This window comes from Balaenoptera physalus (genome assembly GCF_965194825.1).
Source record: "Balaenoptera physalus genome assembly, chromosome: 4".
Taxonomy (NCBI): domain Eukaryota; kingdom Metazoa; phylum Chordata; class Mammalia; order Artiodactyla; family Balaenopteridae; genus Balaenoptera; species Balaenoptera physalus.
In genome coordinates, this window is record NC_138891.1 from 75,512,443 (window position 1) to 75,536,566 (window position 24,124).

Sequence of the window (24,124 nt, forward strand, 5' to 3'; positions counted from 1 at the left end):
CTGAGCATCTATGTTACATGGCTGACCTTGTGCTAGGGTGCGGACACAAAGATGAGTAATTGTAAGCCATCGCAGTATGCATAAGCACCTCAGGGCGCCCAATAAATGTTAGTTGAATGAAGGCACCATTAAGGAGGTCACGGTTTGGCTAAGGTCACTTAAAGGGCCTCCAAGTGTTGAGACATTAATTGTGCAATTCTAGTTCCACACAGACCATAACCATGTCTTTTGCCATACAGACCGAGAAGGTTTGGGCCCCAGGTGAAGTGAGGGGGAAATACCATGTTAAGACCTTGCGCAACAGGGTCCAGGGCCGTATTTCTTGATCTTTCTCTGTGCTCACACCCTGCATATGGTTGCAGGCACTTAACCGGGTTTGCTAGTTTCAAGAGCGCTGTGTTGCCGCTTTCGGAAAAGGTAGCATTTGGGGTGCTGGTGGTCAACGACTGGAGGTCGCAGGGAAGAGGACTGGGGAAGAGAGGAGAAACGAAAAAGCCAAAAAATTCTGAAAGATAACCTTTCACTTAGGTCCCCGCCCCTTCCTTTGCCCCGAGCCTGAAATGCACCCGGCCACCGAGTCCTCCACTTCTCAGAGCGATAAGCACTGATTAAAGCTGAAGGCGGACCCCCGTCTCATAGACATTTCCTCAGTTCTGATCTTTTTCAAATTGCTTTCCTCCCAGGCCCAGCCCGAAAGGACCCCGCGGCTCAGGGCCAGCTTCCCCGGCCACACTGGGCTGGTGACACGCAGGCGCCGGAATCGAAGCCACGCTGGGTCTTCCCAGCCTGGTCCCCGGCCCAGGGAGGGCCGGGGCCGCCGAGCGCTTCCCCGTGTGCGGGGCTTCCCACAATGCACCGCGCCGGCAGTGGCGGCGACCGCGGCGGCGCTCTAGCCGCGGCATGTCTGCGTCTCTACTGCTCTGGGAGGAGGAAGAGAAGGAGGAAGAGGAGGAGGAGGAGGGGGAGGAAGAGGAGAAAGGCGCAAGGGTGGGAGCTGTTGCCGAAGCTGCCACAGCAAAAGTTCTCCCCCCTCCCCCCTTCCCCTCCTCTTAAGGCCCCTAGAAAGGTTGAAGCTGCCGCCGTCTGCAATCGGTGACCGCGCGACTCGGCACCCGCCCGCGGTAAAGCGCTCGGCCTGGCAGGCCCGGGCCCGGGGGAGGGAGGGGGAGGGGGCGGCGCGCGGGGGGAGCGCGCGGCGGTAACGGCCTGACCCGGGGGGAGCGGGCCGTGGCGAGGCCGAGGGTGGCCAGGGGACCGGCCGAGGCCGAGGGAAACGCAGGAGTTGGCTGGGGGACGGGAGGAAGCAGGGCGCGGATGGTGGGTTGGGGGGTTGAGAAAGGATAATGACGGGGGTGGCTGAAGCGAGAAGGCGGCCTCCGAGGCCTGAGGGGGGTGTCAGAGGTAGGGAAGGAGGTGGGATGGTTGCACAGGGTGGCCAGAGGGTGCTGGGTGTGGGTGTGAAAAGCTTAGGAAGACACCAGGTCTCTGATCACCGTGCCTGGTGCAGTGCTTTATGCACCGCAGGCCTCAGTCACTGTTGCTGCCTGAATGTGTTCTTTGGGAGAAGGGAAGGGCAGGGGTTGGAGAAAAGAGAATCCTTGCAGGAAACGTAGTGGGAGCGTGCACTAGGAGAGAGGCCGGAGGGAAAGATGCCGGGTAGGTGGAGGAATGCAGGGGGTGGCTGTGGAGGAGTCTTGAGGATTCTGGGGGGGTGTTCATTGTGCAGATACATTAGGTATTTCGTTGTGGAAAGAACTGAAGCGTTTCTAAGGAAAGAAAAGAAGGGATATAAGGAGTTTCCCTGAATAGAAAGGGTAGGTTTGAAGCAAGAGGGAGTGCTAAATACTGGAGAATATGAAGAGAATGCATGATAGAATAGACAGATGTAGCAGAATTAGTAAGTGTTGGCCCAAGGACTAAAGAGTTATTCCAGATGGGCCAGGATGGCCTAGTTCCGAACCTGTTTGGGCTCTTCTGTAGATGACATCCGGTAAGTGCGGGTACCGGCAGTGGTTGGGGTCACTGAGAATTAGACCTTAGTCTGTCGTTTGGTCTGAGACATTTTAGACCTGCACCAGTGAATATGAGAATCTATGAAGCAGACCTTAAGAAAATGCCTGGCCTACAGGGATTCTCTAGGCCATGGAGTTTAGATTTTAGCAATTTTGAAATATTATCACTTACCAGAGGCTGGGTGAACTCTATGCTGGCAGATGCTGGAATGGAAATTACTTGACTTGGCGGTTTTCTTCTTCACTGCCCAGCTTATCTGGTCCAAGAGAACTGTTGCCATATTATGCAGCTTGGGTTGCAGTACACAGGGTTATAATTAATGGTGGGGAGAATTCATGCTTGGTGGCCCTTCTTTGGAGACTCGATTTGTAGCTCACGTTAGTCTAACTGACTGGATTGGTTCCATAACCCTGGGGCTGGTGGGAGATCTTTTGCCATTCACTGTTCCTGAATGGATACTCTCACTGAGGCATGGTGGTATTGAAGAAAATGCATCAGCCTACAAAGTGTGGGCCTGCAGAATGGAGGATTAGGATATCTGTTTTGGTCTTAAGTTGCAAGGAGGTCAGGACTGGTTGTTTTGAGGTCTAGGAGAACCTGAAGAGACTGGATGATTCTAGAGCCAGGTTGGAGGGAGTACTAGCATTTCCCTATCAGGAAATGTACCCAGGCTGTTGGATTTGCTGAGCTCACACCGGACTGGATTTTGAAGAGGGAACTCTGGGCTAGAACCATACCCTTAAAATGTATCTGAAAATTAGTCACCTTTTATATTATTAAGAAAGACTATATACACATTATGTTGTTATATGTTAATTAATTAAACTGAAGAGAGGGTAGTATGAAAAACCCTTTTATGGATATAGAGGGTGGAGGGATTAAACGCGAAGACAGAAATTTGGGGGAGGGATGGGAAAATTCAGTCATTCATTCTTTCAGCAAATAACTCTAAAGGAGAATAATTTAGCATTTGAGTAGATAAGGGCTTTTATTAAAATTTTTCTTATAGAAATAATCCAGGATTATTTTTAAAAGATCTGGAGAACTTTCCATGTCAGTACATTTGGAGTTATTAGTTCTTTTTAAGGGCTTCAATATATTACATAGTAGCATGTACCCATTTTTATTGTTATCATAGTATGAGAAAGTCTGTTTTCCTTCCCCTCTTTGGCACTGTATATTATCAGTTCTTTTAATTTTTGTAAGTTTAATGGATTTAAATAAAGTATATCATTATTTTTCTCTCCTTTAAATTATATGAAATTATACATGTACATAATTTAAAAAATTGTCCTGAGGGAGCTTATAATGAAAAGCAATAACCCCTGTCTCACCTGTCCATTGCAGTCCCACTTTCCAGAGACTACTTTTAATCATTACTTTTTATAGTTCTTATCATGCTTTTCTCTAGGTCTCCAAGTAATATGCATGTACTCTTATTTCTTGATTGATCAAAATGATGTTAAAAAAGGAGTCAAGAGACTTCTTACTATGAGTGGAAAGGATTTGTGTCACTGTCATTATACCTTTTCTCCTTTTCAAACTTTGATAGTTATTATTTTAGCTTTTTAATTGATATCTTTATATCTTTAATATTCTTAAAGAAAAACATTTAAAATTAGACTGGAAAAACTGGGTGAGATGATTAAGGGAAGTTTGATGGATGGACCTTTAGGAAAGACTAGGTTGTAGGAAATAGCATCTTTGCAGCATAAGTGTTGTTGGTTAGAGATGAGGAGGAGTTGCTTGGCAGTGATAGTTGTTCATCTTGGAAGTAGTTACCAGGTCAACTGTGCAGAATTCTTTGACAGTCTTCAGGAGAGTTTTAGTGTGGGGAATCTGGGAATGGATTAAAATGATCCTTGATTGTTCTTTCCAGGCTTCTGTGGCAGTTCTTATGTTTAGGAAGGAATGGATTGGTGTGAATATGTGTTTCTTCTTTGTGGAGGAGAGAGGGAGGGATGGGGAAATTTGATAAGAGGGAGAGGAGGATGAGGGACAGGGTATGATGGAGATGGTGATAATTTTGTGGGAGGCTGAAGAAAAGGTAAAGAATTCTGAGGACATTTGGATATAGTTGACTGTGAAGGAGATTTTTACAGTGGTGAGACAGATTTGTGGCAGTCTTTAAGGAAATTAGCATATTTAAGTCACTAATAAGTTGGGAATATGGTGGAAAAGAGCATGCTACTCACGTATTATGATAGATTCATAAAATACTGGTTTTTGAAATTTAGTATGAGGTACACCGTCCCTGAGTCAGGGTGACAGATATTGGGCGTATAGAAAGAAAGATGTTGCTCCTCTTTTCAAGAGTCTTGTTTAAGTAACCCCACCTCTTGAGAATCTTCCTTACTTTGAATAAGAATAGCACTCATATGTTGATTATATAGTGCTAAATCTTATATTAGTTTATGGGAATTATTTCTCTTTGTTTTGCAAATGGTAGCTAGATTGTAACCTGCTCTAGATCTGAGACTTTCTTTAATCTCTGGGGAAACTCACAACAGCTTGTTTCTTTCAATTAATTAATTAATTAATTAATTTTTGGCTGTGTTGGGTCTTCGTTGCTGCGTGTGGGCTTTCTGTAGTTGTGGCAAGCGGGGGCTACTCTTCCTTGCGGTGCTCAGGCTCTCTCATTGTGATGGCTCCTCTTGTTGCAGAGCGTGGGCTCTAGGCTAATGGGCTTCAGTAGTTGTGGCACATGGGCTCAGTAGTTGTGGCGCATGGGCTTAGTTGCTCTGTGGCATGTGGGATCTTCCTGGACCAGGGATCGAACCCGTGTCCCCTGCATTGGCAGGCGGATTCTTAACCACTGCACCACCAGGGAAGTCCCAGCTTGATTCTTTAAAAAAAATTTTTTTTTAATTAATTTATTTTATTTATTTATTTTTGGCTGCGTTGGGTCTTCGTTGCTGTGCGCGGGCTTTCTCTAGTTGTGGTGAGCGGGGGCTACTCTTTTGTTGCGGTGCGCGGGCTTCTCATTGTGGTGGCTTCTCTTGTTGCGGAGCACGGGGTCTAGGCACCACGGGCTTCAGTAGTTGTGGTACGTGAGCTCAGTAGTTGTGGCTCGCGGGCTCTAGAGCGCAGGCTCAGTAGTTGTGACTCACGGGCTTAGTTGCTCCGCGGCATGTGGGATCTTCCCGGCCCAGGGCTCGAACCTGTGTCCCCTGCATTGGCAGGCAGATTCTTAACCACTGCACCACCAGGGAAGCCCCCCAGCTTGATTCTTAAGTGCTTAGTAAGTACTTGTTGAATGTTTGATAGAAAGTAGTGTTCACTGTTACTGATGGTGGTGGGACTGTGTGGAATTGCTGAGCACTATGGAGGTATTGCAGACAAAATTGTGTGTGTATATATTTGAGAGAGTGAAGGACAAAGGGATATCTGACTGGGGAAGGCCTTTAGATATAAGGGAAGGCAGAATGGATTAAAATGGGACTGGAACAATCCTGCAGAAACACCTAATGGGTGGGACCAAAGGTTCTCTTCTAATCTGAGGCTAGTTTAATCTGAGTAAATCTGGTCTGGAGCTGGGGGCTGGTTTAATTTGGATTTTCTTACCTTAGGCCTAAATGACTGTTTAGAGATCTTTAGCTGTTTTAAGAATCTGTCTGATTTAATTCGTTTTTAGGATAATAAAAAAGTTTCTTCCCTCAAGGAATTTATGGTATTTTTATTCTTTTAGGGGGAGAAAGACATTTGTGAAGTAATTCTATAACAGTGTAAGATTTCAGAAAATTGATTTTTTCCTCTTTTTTCCCCACAGTTCCCTGGCTCTCCCACAGTCTGCGTTTTCCCCACAATCCTCCATTCTTTCCTAAAATTCCGTCTCTTCCACTATTCTTTTTCCTCCCAGAATCTCCATCTCTCTTACAATTCCGCATGTATCCCCAAATTCCCTTTCTTGCCACTCTATCACAATTACCCCTTCTTTCACAAAATTACCCCTTCTTTTACAAAATTACCCATTCTTTCTCCAAATTCCCTATTATATTCCACAGTTCTTTCCCTCCCACAATTGTTTCTCTCCCACAATCCTCCATTCTCTCCCACAATCCTCAGTTCTTTCAGAAAATTGATTTTTTAAAACAAGTATCAAAAGTATACAGTACCTCCAGATGAGGATTTTTGTATTTTGGTAGTCACTTTCAGTACTAGTGTTCAAAACATTTTTAGAACACCTTTTCTGATTTATCGTCTAGCACATTATATACAGTTTACTTATATATTGAGTACCTATTGTGTGCTCTTGAGGGGAGGGAGTCTATAAAGGTGAGTAAAACATGGTCCCTATTCTCTAGGAGTTCATAATCCCTCTAGGATGGCACAGTTACAAATAATACAAGGCATAATGTTATTCTGAATGGTCTCATTGGGGACAAATCTTTTTAGTTTGAAAGATTTGATTTTTAGAAATGTTGAAGATCTGTCAGTATCAAGTAGTGTGAATAAAGAATAGTTTTGGTTTAAATTTAGTTAGTCATAGAAATGGGGATGATTTTCTTGATTGACTTATTAACTAACTTTGGAAAGTACTCCCAAAGAGGAATTTGGAAATATTTTGAACAGTGGCAATAGCTTCACGTGTAATTAGTTAGGTACTAGATGAATTTTGGTTAAATGCATCAGATGGTTGGATAGATGGAGTGAATAAATAAGTAAGTGGTAGCCTCCCAAGGTAACTGTTTTAAAGAGGACCACACTGATTTTAATACGTAAATAAATTCTGGCTCTGTTTGTTAACAGTTCATTACTGTGAACAAGGTAGTTTATGATTAAGTTCCCACATGAGTTTTACAGACAGTAAGTGCTGTAGGAGTTCAGAGAATGGAGAAATGAGCATTGGCTAAGGTTTGGGGAAAGGATTTAAGTGTACCGTACTTTAGCTGGATATTTGAAAGGATTTCTTAGGGATCTCAGGACAGGAACTAAATTGCTCCAAATTTCTCTTGCAGCCCTAGAATGAACCTAGAGTCTGGATCTATTTTTGTCTGAAGGCTTTCTGCCTGTTTCATTTTAGCTACTCCTACTGGTTGGTTCCTTTTCAAATTCACCTTTGCTGGGTAGATTTTGAGCCCCCTGAAACAACTGGTCGGGGGGGGCGCTCTATTTCCATCTATGTCTAGTATAACTTGTAGTTTTTCCTTTTTTGAGCCTGTACCCCACAAATGACTTGGTCTCTGTGAGTGAAGAGTATGAGTCAACTCGGCTCTGTTTCCTGCATGCTTTTCTCAAAGTTGCTTTCTGAATTACAGAATAGAATAGACAAGAGAATTGAGGACATGTGTCCAGTAGACACGTGCTTGTTGAATAAATGAATGAATGAGAAAGTATCTGAAGTAATTTATCTAAATTATCTATATGTTTTGTTTCAATTTATTTATTCATAATCTGCCTTTTTCTACAAAGGGTTTAATGGGGCTGACAAAAATATGTATACCATAGATGAATTGAAATAATTGAAGTCTAGTTGAAGAGAAAATGAAAGAAATATCTGTTTAAAGAATATAAGACCTATCATTATGGATGTTAGAGAACTAAGAATAAAGTGGAAGATAAGCATTGGAGAAGGAAAGGTGTTATTTGATGGAAAGTATGATTCTGAAAGAAGAAAAAGGTTATTGATATATGACAGGTTATGGTTAGAGGAAAGCAAGGGAAGATTGAAGGTAGAGGATTATTGGAAATGGCTAATTGTGGGAGGAAGATGGTAAGACTGTTTGAAGGATGAGAGTTTCAGAAGTTTGGAATGTAGTGGAAATTATTTATGATGTTGATTTATAACTGAGGTTTCAGAAAATAATGGGATGAGTTTTTTTAGTCAGCAGGTAATGCACATTTGTTATGTGCAAAAGCACTGTTAGATGCAATCAGGGATACATCCTTTGGGATTTAGATTCTAATAGAGGGGCTGGACTTGAGCACAAATAACTACACTGTGATCACAAATGTATTATGAGAAAAATAATGTTACTTAAGTTAAAAGGTGGGAAAAAACATTTGATTAGGGGAAAACCTGGGACTGCATTTAGTAGCATGGACGTGGCATTTTAGCTAGTCTTTGAAGGGATGGACAGGATTCTGACTGGCAGAAATGATTAGAAAGAGCCCAGCCCAAGGGATTAGCAAAAGCAAAAGCGTGGAGGTGAGAAGCCAAGGAGATGTGAGGAATAGTGAGTTGGTTTTAATTTTTTTTACTATGATCCACAGTAAGGAAAACATGTCGTATCTTCACCTAACATAGGCATGCATGAATGTTTGTGTATATGTAGAAAACAAAAGGTTTCAATAACAATAACTGTCCTTACCATGTTGGATGCACTCTATGTTTTCTATTATTGTTTGGCTAAAAAGAAAAAAAGAAAAGATGGCTGTCACTCATTAAACTGATTTCATGATGAACTAAATAATTGATCATAACCTGTAGTTTGGAACACAGAGTTCATGAATAGGGCATACTTTGATATAAGGTAGGAAGGCTCAGTTGGGGTTGGGTTGAAAATGGATGGCCTTGAAAGCTAAGCTAAGTAGTTTGTATTTGATGTAACATAGTGTTGTGCTTGGTAAGCAAACAAGCTGGGTTTTAGTTTTGTCCCTTCTACTATTTACCTCCACTATGATTATGGAGAGAATTACTTCCTTCCTGAACCTCAGTTTTCTCATCAGGAAATTGATAATCATTATACCTTCTGGCAAGGGTTGCTGTGAGGATTAAAATATGTTAGTCTAGGATTTAAAGCATGCATAGAGCTATTGAACTTTTTTTGAGTAGAGAATTGAACCAAGGACTGTATATTAGATACCTTAATCTGACAATAGCTATACCATACAGGATAGATTGCGGGCAGTGTGGTGATAGAGTATGATTGCAGGTGAGAAGCCCAGTTAGGAGGCTACAGGAGAAACTAAGAAGGACTTGAATTAGTTTGATAGCAGGAGGATTAGAAATGAGGGGGTGGGATGTGACTGGACGGAGAGAGGAGGGGAAGATGACTAGAAAATTAGAGTTGGGGAAAGAGTCAAAAGGCAGCAGCTGAAATTGGGTTACATCTTTGGGTAGTTTGGTAGGGTACATTAGAATAGATAGTTACAGTTTCTTGCATGTAGTAGGTCCTCAGTTGTTTGCTGAATGATTAAATATGTAAGGTGAGGAATGCATAGTGAGTGAAGACAGCGATAGATAGGTTTGAGAAGGAGGGTTTAGATTGGAGGGTGCTGGGCTTCCCTGGTGGCGCAGTGGTTGAGAATCTGCCTGCCAATGCAGGGGACACGGGTTCGAGCCCTGGTCTGGGAAGATCCCACATGCCGCTGAGCAACTAGGCCCGCGAGCCACAACTACTGAGCCTGCGCGTCTGGAGCCTGTGCTCCGCAACAAGAGAGGCCGCGATAGTGAGGGGCCCGTGCACCACGATGAAGAGTGGCCCCCGCTTGCCACAACTAGAGAAAGCCCTCGCCCAGAAACGAAGACCCAACACAGCCAAAAATAAATAAATAAATTAATTAATTAAAAAGAAAAAAAAAGATTGGAGGGTGCTTTTGACGGTCTGCCAGGATTTATTAATTCAGGAAATATTTTTGTATACTTACTGTGTGCAAGGTTCTGTTGTAGGCAGGTAGGCAGTATGAAGGATACACATTTATATACGACATAAACATGTTCATATTCTTCAGGAGCTTATCCAGGGACAAAAATGTGTACACACCTGTCTATGACAGAAGTACTATGGCAGGTTCAACTTTGTGGACGAATTGGTATGTAGCTTAGAGCTTAAAGGATAAATAGGATTATAGTAGGCATGATGATGAGGGTTGGCATTCCAAGAGGAAGGAGTGATATGAGTGACAGTGAGAAAAATTCTGGATATGCTGAGGGGTTGGTGGTCTACGTTAGCTGGAATTTAGAGTTCATGTTGATGAATGGAGGAGAAAATAAAGCTGTAAAGTAGACATCTAAAAATCCAGACCAAACTGGTTTTTAAAAATTTGTTGAGAAATAACTTATACAGAATGCTCTCCAAGGGGGGAAAGTGGAGGGGGTGGGGTGGTGGTGGTGGTGGGATGAATTGGGAGATTGGGATTGACATATATACACTAATATGTATAAAATAGATAACTAATAAGAACCTGCTGTATAAAAAAAACAATAAAGATTCAAAAAAAAAAGAATGCTCAAATCTTAAGAGTACAGGTTAATTTTTTCTTTTAGGTTTACATTGATGTAATCACCACCCAGTTCAATACAAAGAACATTCCCAACATCCCAGAAGGTTTCCTCATGTGTCCCCTCCAAGGTGATGTCTCCTTCAACCAAAAAGTAACTACTATTCTGACCTCTATCACACAGAGTAGTTTTGTACGTTTTTGAATTTCATATTAGTGGAATCATACTTCTGTGTCTGGTTTCCTGTGCTTACCATATGTCTGTGAAATTCATCCATGATATGTGCAGCAGTAGTTCATTCTTTTTCATTGCTCTGTGGGGTTCATTATGTGAATATACCACAATGTATTTATCCATTCCATGATTGTTGGAAAATTGAGTAGTTCCTACTTTTTGGAAATATAAAGAGTTTTAACTTGACTCAGTATGTAGTGGAGAGCCACTGATGATTTCTGAGTGGGTTTAAGAATACTAATCTGGTGACCTGTTTTGTTTGTTTCTCTGTTTTTTGCAATGAGGAGAACCTAGTAACTAGAAGATTATGACAGAAGTGTGAAGTATTGAGAATCTAAGTTGGGATAGTGGTAGTGGGAATAAAAGGAAAGGGATTGATGTAAGAAATATTTCAAAGAAAGAATTGAAGGATTTGATGGCATATGGGCTTTTGGGAAACAGTGAAGAAAAAGAGAAAAAGAAAAGTTAAGGGAAACTCCAGGACATTTAGTTTGGGTGACTGTGAGAATGGTGGTGCCATTAAAAGAAATTATTGGATCCATTAGCAGAACCATTTTGGTGGGGAAGAATGGCTACTTTGGTTTTAAGACACATTGACCAGTATGTGAGGCACCAGTGGAAGTATCTAAGGAGAGTTATCTAGCTAGAGTTAAAAATTTTGGCTTCAGCTGAGGAAAGAGTTCCAGTGGAGATTTGGGAACGTGTACATAGAGTCGGTAATTGAAGCTACTAATTCTGGGTTTGGTAGGGCGCTGATGGCTGTAAAATTATCTGGATTAATGATTGAGGTGTTAATTGAAGCAGTAATTGAAGAATTTAGTTTAAAAGCAATAATTATGTATTCTAATTTCTCAGGAATAAATTAGATTGTAGCAGAAGGTGATGGTTTAAAAATTATTTTGGGGAGCTGTGGGGGAAGATACCCATATGAGGAGAGAAAATGTAGAAACAGTGGTAAGGGATGAAACCCTGAGGGGGAGAGGATTGGAGATAGCTCCAGGACAGAACTTGGGAAAAATACCCACTCTTTGGGCTAAGAAGAGGACTAGAAGTCACTGGAGACAGAAGAAGCAACTACAGAGACCAGAGTAGAATCATGTGTTACAGTGATGTAAATCAAAGGAGGTAGTTCAAGTGTCATTGCCAAAGAGAGGATAAGAACTTGGGTGGTGGGTCATAGGATTTGGTCATGGAATTGTTTTTTGGTCTTCAAGAGAGCAATTTGGAGACCAGAGTGCATAGGGTTAAAGGGCTAAGTGGGTTGGGAGAATATGGAAGCATCGGCTATAGGAACTGTATTAAGTTTATTTTAGGAAGGAGGAACAACTCTTTTTCCAAAACTGAAGGCAAGAAGCAACAGATGGATGAAAAGATACAGCATTTTAGAAGCTATAAAGGGGAATTGATTACAGGTGGAGAAGTTGTGATCTGAGGGAATTTTATGGAAGAGATCGAGTATTTGATGAGATTAAGAACTAAAATGTGAAACTGATTTGGATTAGTCAATGAGATGGAGAGTTGTATTTAGAATAAGTCAGTTGTAGAAGATTTCATAGGTTTCTGGTGGCGCTTAACACCTAGTGTGTGGGTGTGGAAAAAACAGATGGTGAAGATTGTCTCTCTTTGGGGAGATGCATGGTGAATGTAAATGGGAGGTCATGATATTCCGGAGAGGGCAGTATTAAAATGGCTGATGGACAAATTTAAACTGTGTAGGGAGATAAGTGAAGCCAGAAGGAGGTGAAGAGCAGGTGTAGACCTAGAAAATAAAGTAGTTGTGGTTAAAAAAAAAAAAAAAGATCTCTGAAGTTACAATCCTAGTGGTACAGCACTTCCAATTGATGATCTGTTTTCAGTATATATGTGTGGGTGGCTGAAGTGCAGATGAAGGTTTTAGGAGTTGAGGAAGGTCAGCGTGCAGTTCTTCAGCACCTCAGTCACTGAGGATAATGACTGAATATGGGACAAAGTAGAATTGAAGTCTTTGGGGAAGGAAGGTGGGAAGGATTCTGGAACCTGGTAGATGTTGCAGATGGAATGGTTTAAGTGAGTAATGGGAACTGCAAAGAGATTTTTTTAGTGATAGAAGAGCAGCGGGAGTGGCCTTGTGGAACAAGAAGAAGCAGTTGGTGCTTTTATCAAGCTGAAGGAGTAGGAGAATGGATAGCTAAGTCCTGAGAAGCAGGTTGTTGAGGAAAAGCCAAGCTTGAGATAAGATGAGGAGGTATCCAGACAAGAGGTGATAGTGATTGAATTGTTGTTGTGGCATGGTGATGGAGATAAAAAGATGGATTTGTTACATTCACCAGTTCTTTATAAATAAATTATACTTGCAAAATCATTTCCATTCATGTGTAGTATACCGAGATAAATTCAACTGAGAGATATTCGTGGATTAGAAATGAGACAATGAAAGAAAAAAAATGGTGAGGTGGAGGTGTACTAATATGAAAGGCAAAAGACATGGGGCAGTTTGTTGACAGTAGAACATGGATAAGCTGATAGGAGCTAGTAAATGGATAGAAATGAATGAGGAGGTTGGAGTTGCCCTGAATAGGAATAAGAGTAAGCCGAAGAGGACAGTGAGTAGCTTGTAACAGAGAAAATATGGAGAAAACATAATGCTACCTAGGAAACAATGCCAGGACCCTATTCCATCTCTGTGCATGTAAGGACAATCCTTGCTATCCTTGACGTTATTATAAAGGTGATAGTATGTCATGCATAACTTTTTAAAAAAAATAACATGAATGATAGAAACATTGAGATCTTTGATCTCTACTTGAGTGCCTCAAAACCACATCAAACTTTGTTTGCAAAAGTTGTGTGGTGGGCTTCCCTGGTGGCGCAGTGGTTGAGAATCTGCCTGCCAATGCAGGGGACACGGGTTCGAGCCCTGGTCTGGGAGGATCCCACACGCCGCGGAGCAACTAGGCCCGTGAGCCACAACTACTGAGCCTGCGCGTCTGGAGCCTGTGCTCCGCAACAAGAGAGGCCGCGATAGTGAAGAGGCCCGCGCACCGCGATGAAGAGTGGCCCCCGCTCGCCGCAACTAGAGAAAGCCCTCACGCAGAAACGAAGACCCAACACAGCCAAAAAAAAAAAAAAAAAAAAAAAAAGTTGTGTGGTGATAACTTGTATATGTAAAGAGGTTCAGGTAAAAAGTGGAAAGAATGGGGTGGATGGTAAAAGGAGGTGTCCTAAGGGATCTAAAATGGCTTCTGTAGTTTTTTTTCTTTTGGCTATGACTTTTATCTCATATATTTCTTAGTGTTCTTAGGAGGGTGGCCTGCTCTGTTTTTTCATTTCATTTATTATCTATATAGGTATACGGTTCTAAATATGCTTTCTTATTTCTAGTTATTTATCGTTTATTGAACATTTCTAAAGGAGCTGTCATGCCAATTCCAAAACCAAAAGAGAGCTAAAACTGAAACATTGCTTCTTTTTTTGTTTTGTTTTATTTTATTCTTTTTAATTAATTAATTTAGTTTTGGCTGCGTTGGGTCTTCGTCGCTGCGTGCGGGCTTTCTCTAGTTGCAGCGAGCAGGGGCTACTCTTCGTTGTGGTGCGCGGGCTTCTCTTTGCGGTGGCTTCTCTTGTTGCAGAGCACGGGCTCTAGGTGCGTGGACTTCAGTAGTTGTGGCTCACAGGCTCTAGAGCGCAGGCTCAGTAGTTGTGGCGCACAGGCTTAGTTGCTCCATGGCATGTGGGATCTTACCAGACCAGGGCTCGAACCTGTGTCCCCTGCGTTGGCAGGCGGATTCTTAACCACTGTGCCACCAGGAAAGTCCCTGTTATGTTTTAAGTCTTCAGCATTATCACCTCAGGGCTTGAAACCTTCATCATCTTCCATTGATGGTGTTTAAGACCTAGACCAGGCCTCTTATCCATTGGCTTTGTCTCTGCTATGGAACTTTTGCTTGTCCAGTTACATAGTAGCATTGATTTTTGTCAGACTTTGTCTTCTGGCAACTTTTCCCTTGTACTATGAAAGACTTGACTCTCAAATGCTCACCTAACTGCTTTTAGAGATTCTCCACTAGTGCCTCGCTGTGGTTCTAGCAACTGGCATTTTAAACCATTAAGGGAAAAATACTGTATGCTTCATATCCTTAGTATTTGCATTATATTCTTCACATGATAAATGAACTCTTTCAACCTCTGAGCAAAGAATACTTTCTGACCCTCCCTGTTCATATCAGGGTTTTTGATATTCTTTCATGTTTCCGAGAGAGAGCTTATTTAGTGGCAGTGAGAAAAATACGACAAAGCACAAAATATATAGTATTGGTTTTCCGTCCTATTGCAGCTTTGCTTCAGAATTAGTTCCAAAATCTAGCCCTGGGTCATTCATCTTTTCTTTTTTTTTTTTTTCTCTTCCTTTATTTCTACATTTAGTCAATCACCAAATTTAATAATGAAGGACCTATGGAGACCACCCAGAGCTTTGAAGGCCTGAGACAGCCCAGGGATGTTGCTTTATTCAATTCACAACTTTGCTGTAATCTGCCAATAGTCTAGAATTGTTTCTAGGACCTGCCTTAGACATAGCTAGGCCTGGGTGAGTGGGGGATATTCTGAATATTTGAGTGGATTGTGTGGGTTAGACTAATGATGGATATCTTAAGGAAGGTGTGAGGAATGATTATTGTAGAAGTGGAGACAGTATGTTTTAAAATGATACGTTAATTTAACATAGATAAATGACTACACAAGACGGGATGGATGCTTGAAAATCTTGGTTGGTGTGAAGGAGTTTTCCTTGTAAATTTGAGAGGAGCCAATATATAAGGGATTAGAATGAAATACACACTTGATGTTTTGCAGGGTCCCCTATATACTTGTCAACACATACATATACACCTGCATGTGTAGATACATATAATGGTAGAGATAATGTGTTAATCTGATTAGGTTCTGTGATTAGAGTCTTTGGGGAAATGTATGGTAGTCTTGTTAAGAGTGATTCAAATGAATTGGTAGAGAATATTTGGAAAGATCATTAAGTTATTGGGGTATGTTTAGGAAATAGATTTTTCAGTGACTTTGGTGGCCTCTCTGGAATAGGTTCACAAAATTTGAGGGCAATTTGGAGCAAATGTGTGTGTTAAGTTGGAGAGTGTTAGCTTTGAGGGAATGCAGGAAGAAACAAAAAATGCAGTATTTGAGAAAGTTATTTATGAATTGATTTGGTAGATGCTGATAAAATGATAGAAGTTACTTGTGGAGAGGTTTTGTATAAAGTGGGAGGTGTAATGGAAGGGATTTACGAGAAATCTTGTTACTATTAGAAAAGTAAATTTCAAAAGGGTAAAATTGGAAAGACGGTTTAGGGAAGATTATTCTTTTGGGAAAATGTGTCTCATAGGTTGAAAACAGGAAGGCAAGAGAAAACTAAAATGAGTAAACTAAGGTGTAGAAAAGTAAGAGGAAGAGGAAGGATTAAAGAAGAGGTTACTGAAAGAGATTTCTTATTGTAAGGAGTGTTGTGTTGGATACTACTTTTGATAGTGGTTCGGTAAGGAACGGGACTTAAATATCCCACGGTACGTAGGGAGGAATTTTACCAAGGATAATTAAGTGTAATAGTTTTATTTCTTGAGAAACCCGGCAAGTAGGGAGCCCTCCGGTTGGGAGCCCAGGCCCTCCCGGGCGGGATTTTGCCGGCGCTCGGCTCGGCGGCGGGCGGAGCTGCGCGGGTGGTGGGCCCAGAGCCGCCGCAGCTGCCCGCGAACGCGGCCGAGCAGAGCCGAGCCGGGCGGGGCCGGTCCGGTGGGCCGCGGGCCGCGGGGATCCGTGCACCCACGGGCCCTCGGAGGGCGCTCCAGCAAGTGAGCAGGCCCCGCGCGGCGCGATGGGGGCCGGGAGGAGGGGCTTCCCTGAGCGCCGGAGCAAACCTCCGCACGCGGCTCGCACGGCTTCCTTTTGTTGTGTGTACGTGTGTGAGTGTGCGCGCGCGTGCGTGAGTGCGCCTGTGTGCAGGGAGGCGGCGGAGGAGCGCCGAGAAGCTGGGGTTTTTCCTGCCGGGGTGGCTGGCGCGCCTGGGCCACGGCGGGCGGTGGGGCCTTCCAGACACCCGTCTTCCGGGTCGGGGCCCGCGGCGCGGTCGGGGCCCCTTCCCCCAGCGAGATGGCAAACTTTGTGAGTGGCTTCTCGGCGCCTAACAAGTGTCTGCCTGACAGCAGGAGCCGACGAACGTTAATTGACACCCTCCTTTCCGTCCTAACCCTGTTTTTTTCAAATCTTATATTGGACTGTATTGTGTTTACAGTTTTATGGTGTGCGAAAAGGTCAGACGGGTAACTTAGGTCTACTAGAGTTTTTTTACTTGGTATCAAGAGCAGAAAATGTACGCTTGTATCCGTATATTGGCGCTACTAAAACCTGCGTGTTTAGTGGTAAGAACAGCCCTAAGGCCTTTCCAGAATTAGTCTGTAAGGGCAAACTTTGGCTCTCCAGACTTTGTGAAGCACTGATTACAGTGCCAGGAAAGAGCTACTTGTGTAGCAGACTAAAAACTAGATAGTTAGGAAATGCAAAAGTTAAAGCCCTTCCCAAGAGCTTGAATTAAAAACAGCTTTTTTTGTTATACATAATTATGATTTGTGTAGTTTGCATATAGAGTTTTACACAATTGGGCATGGCGTGATTAAAAACAGAGCGTTTCTTATTAATTTTATGAAGGGCAGTTGGTAAAGGCACCACACAGTTTTGAAATTTCAAGTATGTTAAATGTTGCTATAAATAAAATCCTATTCAGATTTTTAGATTTAAGAAATCTAAAAATACGTTTGCAGTTGTCCTTTGGGTGCAGAAGGAAGTCCTGGGTTTCTCAGTGCTTGTTTCTGGGCAGATTTTCAGTATTGTCAGCGTGAAATGGGTGTAGAACCTTAACCTGAGTGAATAATTTGCTTGAGATTACCAGTCTGTTTGCAGCTGGGAATAGACTCTGGGTCTCTTATTCCCAGTCTGGTGACCTATCCAAGAATAGACTAAGGAAACTGGGTATTTGTCTGTTTGGTGGAAAATATGGCTGAGTTGATTTTATAGTGAGTGTTAAAAGAGTCAGAAAGTGAATGTGTGAACGTTGTAGCATTTAGATGTATATAGTTTCTCCACACTGAATGTCTTCGGCCTTTCTTTAAATACATAAAGGACTTGAGGATATTCCTCAGTGTTACTTTTCATGGCATTTTGTAGCGCATTTACATTTGATTAGAACAGATGCTTATCGTATTTAACTGTGGGGGGATGTGTTTTTCATGTGGGTATTTTCAGTGTTTGAAGAATACACTGAAATACAAGTTAGTGGGTAACTTGAGAATGTTTAGCCTCCTCACAAAAGCTAGGGAGAAGAGGAATTATGTTAATTTCATTAATTTCTGATTAAAAAACCTTTGGCCCTCTTTATTGAAGATGGTTACAGAGGTACAGATGGAATACCTGTGAATTTTCTCCTCTGCTTTATATACTGCTGTTTTCATTATTATCACGACTTTAGCTACAATTTGTTTTGTTCATTCCTAGCCTTTCTTATGCCTTTCCTCCTATGTCACAAAAACATTTTCTCTTCTTTGTCCTTCCCATCTCCAAAGAACCCTGGAAATTTTTAATCTAATACAGTGATTCTCCATGAGAGGTGGTTTTGGCAATGTCTGGAGACGTATTTGGTTGTCACGCTGGGGGGATTCTATTGGTATCTAGTGTGTAGATGCTAAACATCCTACAATGCGCATGGTAACCCTCACAACAAAGAATCATCCAGTGCAAAGAGTCAGTAGTGCTGATGTTGAGAAGCCCCGATTTAATTGTTGAGAATAATATTCTACCTATGAAAGTTATTTGTAATGTAATTGGCATCTCTATATCACATCGGTTATAAATCTTTTCTCAGAGTTGTCGTTAGAATGATCATGGGTAAAAGGTCATGAAGTATATTTTAGAGCATCAGTACATAGGATTTTGGAGCTGGAAGATTAACAAGTATAACTCTTTCCTGGCGGTCCAGTGGTTAGGACTCCGTGCTTTCACTGCCAGGGGAGCGGGTTCGATCCCTGGTTGGGGAACTAGGATCCCGCAAGCTGTGTGGTGTGGCCAAAAACAAAAACAACAACAACAACGAAACACAAGTATAACTCTTTCAGTATGTAGATAAGGAAACAGAGTTTCAGAGAGATTGTGACTTACCCCGAGGTCCTACAGATAACGTGGAGTTCAGGTTTCGTTATTTCTATTATAATTTAATTTTAATTTACTTATTTAATTAAAATTAATTTTAATTATTACTGAGGGAAATGGTATTTTATCATTTTTGCTTGATAAATTTAAATAAGCTAAAATTTAAAAAATTTCATCATGGGAATCTCTGTATCCACTAAATTATTGTTACTTTTTTCAGATTCGCACATTGTTGAATTCTTCAGCATGGTTTTGTAACCATTATAACCTTTTCAGCATCTGCTTTTTTAAAAAAAAGTTTGAAAAATTAAAAAAGACCACATACAATTTAAAAACAAAACAATTGGAAGTTAATTATGATACCGTAGGCAACATGCAAATGCAAACCCAACTGGAATTGTTAAAATGTCTTAGGGTGTCTTGAACTTAGACATCTGTTCTGTTTTGTGAGGATCACTATAATGGTCAGTTATTGTGCTGATTGTAAATCTATTCTAGCAGGATCCTTTCGGTTAATTTTAGAAAAAGATATTGGAACTTTCAGGTGAGATGTAATTGGATGAAATATAAATTGGGTATTTAGATTTAAATTGGGTATTTCAAATTAAGTGCTGTATTGTCAGAAAGAAGTATCAGTGGAGTTCTTTTTAAGTTTAAAATTTTTTTCTGTGGTGCTGCTTTTTAAAAATGAGAAAAACAGGGCTTCCCTGGTGGCGCAGCGGTTGAGAATCTGCCTGCCAACGCAGGGGACACGGGTTCGAGCCCTGGTCTGGGAAGATCCCACATGCCGCGGAGCAACTAGGCCCGTGAGCCACAACTACTGAGCCTGCGCGTCTGGAGCCTGTGCTCCTGGAGCCTGTGCTCCGCAACAAGAGAGGCCGCGATAGTGAGAGGCCCGCGCACCGCGATGAAGAGTGGCCCCCGCTTGCCACAACTAGAGAAAGCCCTCGCACAGAAACGAAGACCCAACACAGCCAAAAATAAATAAATAAATTTATAAAAAAAAAAAAAAAAAAAAAAAAAAAAAAAAAAAAAATGAGAAAAACAAGTAGGACAAAAGACTATGAGCAAAGATTTCTTCAGAAATTGTTTTATATAAGAAATTTATTTTATAGAAAAAATTTTAAATGCATATTAGCAAAAAGAAGAGTAAAATCACTAACTGGAAGAAGCTGCTGTTAATATTTTGATATACAGCATCTTATATTTTTGTTAACCTTTTAATATGAAAAATTTAAAAAGATGAAAAATACAATAGTATTAGGAACCTCTATATACCAGTGACCTAGCCTCAACAGTTAGCAATTAACAGACAGTCTTGTTTCATCTGCATCTCTGCCCTCTATTTCCCATCTCACATAATTAAAAAAAAAAAAACTTTATTTTGAAATAATTATAGACTCAAAGGAAGTTGCAAAAATAGTAGAGTCCTGTGTATACTTTACCCAGCTTCCCCCCAACGGTGACATCTTCTAAAGCTCGAATAAGACATTAAAATTAGGAAATTGACATTAGTACACTACTGTTATCTGAATTGCCAAAACTTAATCAGTTCTCACCATTTTTCAATCCTAATTCATTTGTGTGTTTATAGTTCTGTGTGATTTTCTCCTATATATAAATTCATGTAACTACCACAACAGCGAAGATACAGAACTATTCCATCACCGCAAAGAAAAGCCCTCTTGCTACCGTTTATATTTGCACCCTACCCCAAAATCCCTCCCTGACCCCTGGTGACATATTTTCCATCTCTATAGTTTTGTCTTTTCAAGAATGGTTTATAATGGTATATTAATACATACTTTGTGTAACCATTCAGCTGTTGAAGGACTTTTGGTATATTCAGTATTTTGCTATTAATAATAAAGTGGTTATGAACATTCATGTTCAGGATTTTATGTATAGTTCTCTGAGATAAATGCCCAAGAGTGAGCTTCCTGGGTTGAATGGGAGGCCATGTTTAGTTTTATAAGAAACTTCCAAACTTTTTCAGTGTGGTGTATCATATTACATTCCCATCAGCAATGTAAGAGATTTCCTGCATCCTTGCCAGCATTTGTTATTATTGCTATTTATTTTAGCCGTTTTGATAGGTGTATAGTGATATCTTACTGTAGTTTTAATTTGCATTCTCTAATGGCTAATGATATTAAACGTCTTTGTGTGTACTTATTTGTTGTCTGTACATGTCTTTTGCTCATTTTTTAATCAGAATTTTTTTTTTTTTAACTTTTGAGATTTGAGAGTTCTTCATATATTTTAAATACAAGACCTTTGTCAGATACATGGTTTGCAGACATTTTCTCTCAGCCTGTAGCTATGATAAGCTACATCTTAAGAAGGTCTTTCACAGGGCACATTTTTAAAACATATTTTATTGAAGTATAGTTGATTTAAGTGTTGTGTTAATTTCCGCTGTATAGCAGAGTGACTCAATTATACATACATATATATATATATATATATATATATATATATACACACACACACACACATATACTTTCTCATATTCTTTTCCATTATGGTTTGTCACAGGTTATTGAATATAGTTCCCTGTGCTAGACAGTAGGACCTTGTTGTTTATCCATCCTATATATACTGGTTTGCATCTGCTAATCACAAACTCCCAGTCCATCCCTTCCCCACTTTTCACTCCCCCTTGGCAACCACAAGTCTGTTTTTTATGTCTGTGGGTCTGTTTCTGTTTAGTAGATATGTTCATTTGTGTTGTATTCAGTATTTTAGATTCCACATATAAGTGATATCATATGATATTTGTCTTTCTCTTTTTGACTTACTTCACTTAGTATGATAATCTCTGGGTCCATCCATGTTGCTGTAAATGGCATTATTTCATTCTTTTTTATGGCTGAGTAGTATTCCATTGTGTATATATACCACATCTTCTTTATCCATTCATCTATCGATGGACATTTAGGTTGCTTCCATGTCTTGGCTATTGTAAATAGTGCTGCTATGAACATAGGGGTGCATGTAATCTTTTCAAATTATAGTTTTTTAATTTATTTATTTTAATTATTTATTTTTGGCTGCATTGGGTCTTTGTTGCTGTGTGTGGGCTTTCTCTAGTTGCAGTGAGCAGGGGCTACTCTTTGTTGTGGTGTGCAGGCTTCTCATTGCGGTGGCTTCTCTTGTTTCAGAGCATGGGCTCTAGGCGTCTGGGCTTCAGGAGTTGTGGCTCGCGGGCTCTGGAGCGTAGGCTCAGTAGTTGTGGCACACAGGCTTAGTTGCTCTGCGGCATGTGGGATCTTCCCGGACCAGGGCTCGAACCCATGTCCCCTGCATTGGCAGGTGGATTCTTAACCACTGCACCACCAGGGAAGTCCCAGATTATAGTTCTGTCTGGGTATATGCCCAGGAGTGGGATTGCTGGATCATATGGCAACTATTTTTAATTTTTTGAGGAAACTTCATACTGTTTTCTATAATGGCTGCACCAATTTACATTCCCACCAACAGTGTAAGAGGGTTCCCTTTTCTCCACACCCTCTCCAGCATTTATTATTTGTAGAGTTTTTAATGATGGCCATTCTGACTAGCGTAAGGTGGTACCTCATTGTAGTTTTGATTTGCTTTTCTCTAATCATTAGTGATGATGAGCATCTTTTCATAGGGCACATGTTTTTTATTTTGATGAAGTTTGGCTTATTTTCTTTTATGGAACATGCGTTTGGTGCCAAGCCCAAGAACCCTTTTCTTTAGGTCTTGAAGGGTCTCTTCTTTTTTATTCTAAAAACTCTATAGTTTTATGTTTACATTCATCATCCATTTTGAAATAATTTTGTATGTGATTGTGAGGTTTAGGTCTAGACTCTTTTCTCGGCATATGGATGTCCAATTGTTCCAGCACTGTTTGTTGAAAAGGCTATCTTTCCTCCATTGAATTATTTTTGCCCCTTTGTCAATTAAGCATTCATTTCATAGACTAGTTCATTTATTCTATAACCAGTTCATGGTTATAGAATTTTTTAGATTATTGGTTTCATTTTGGTTTAGTTTTAGTAATGTGATTTTGATAAATTGGTCCATTTCTTCTAAATGTCCAATTTAAAAGTGTAAAATTTGTTGTAGTATTCCCTTATTATCTTTTTAAGTGCTGTACGATCTTAGTGATATCTCTATTTCAATCTTGATATTGGTGATTTGTGTCTTCTCTCTTTTTATTTTTATTTGTCATGTTAGAGGCTTTTAAAATTTTTGCTTCATTGATTTTCTCTATTTTCCTATTTTTAATTTCATTGATTTCTGCTCTTCATTGTTTCTGTTCTACTGCTTGCTTTGGGTGTATATTTTGCTTTTTTTTTTTCTTAAAATTTCTTGTGGTAAGTAATTAGGTTATTGATTTGAGATCTTTCCTCTTTTCTTTTTTTAAAGATTTTTGTTTATTTTCTTTGTTTTTTTTGGGCTGCATCGGGTCTTAGTTGTGGCACACGGGGTCTTTGTTGAGGTGTGTGGGATCTTTCATTGCGGCGCGGGTTCTCTCAAGTTGTGGCGTGTGGGTTTTCTCTCTCTAGTTGTGGTGCATGGGCTCTAGGGCACGTGCACCCTGTAGTTGTGACGTGCAGGCTCCAGGGCGCGTGGGCTCTGTAGTTTGTGGCACACGGGCTCAGTAGTTGTGGTGAGCAGGTTTTAGTTGCCCTGTGGCATATGGGATCTTAGTTCCCCAACCAGAGATCGAACCCACGTCCCTTGAATTGGAAGGCAGATTCTTTACCACTGGACCACCAGGGAAGTCCCTCCTCTTTTCTAATGTAAGCATTTAGTGCTATAAATTTCCTTCTAACTACTGGTTTAGCTGCATCCCACATATTTTGACATGCTGTGTTTTTATTTTCATTCATTTTTATGTATATATTTAAATTTTTTCTTCGAGATTTCCTCTTTGACCCATGGACTTTTAAAAAGTGTTCTTTATTGTTTTGTGTTCAGAAGTTTTCCTGTTGTCTTTGTTACTGATTTCTAGTTTGAGTCCATTATTGTCAGATAATGTACCTCTTGTATTATTTCAGTTGTTTTAGATTTGTTGAGGCTTGTTTTATGGCCCAGGATATGATCTGTCTTCATGAATGTTCCATGGGTGCTTGAAAAGAAATATGTATTCTGCTGTCGTTGGGTGGAGTATTCTATGTATATCAAGCTGACCTTATTGGTTGGTTGTGTTATTAATATAGCTTCTCTGCTGGAAAAAAAAGAGTTTTCATAGCTTTTCCATTCTTTTACTTTCAATGTATGTTACTGAATTTCTTGTTAGCAGCATATAGTGGGGCATTTCAAAAATCTGTTCCGCCAGTCTTTCTTGATTCGTCTGTTTAGACCATCTGCATTTAAGGTAATTATCGATAAATAATAGCACTTAAATTGGCATTTTATTATTTGTTTTCTGTTTTATTTTCTCTGGTTTTCATTTTTTTGTTTCTCTTCTCTTGCCTTCCTGCAGATTACTAGAACATTTTTAAGGATTCTTTCATAATTTGTAAAAGATTTATTTATAATGTTTTTGAGTCTGTC

At 40.6% G+C, this 24,124-nt stretch overlaps 1 protein-coding gene across 2 annotated transcripts in view; it reads left to right on the forward strand.

Moving 5' to 3' along the window:
* The first annotated feature begins 931 nt into the window (after positions 1 to 931).
* Positions 932 to 24,124, forward strand: part of ZNF148 (zinc finger protein 148) — a 136,379-nt gene continuing 113,186 nt past the window's right edge. The window contains exon 1 of one of the 2 annotated variants that reach the window (XM_082458588.1): positions 932 to 1,121. The gene's annotated coding sequence lies outside the window, so the exon portion shown is untranslated. The remainder of the gene's footprint in view (positions 1,122 to 24,124) is intronic. The other variant, XM_082458589.1, reaches the window with a different exon arrangement.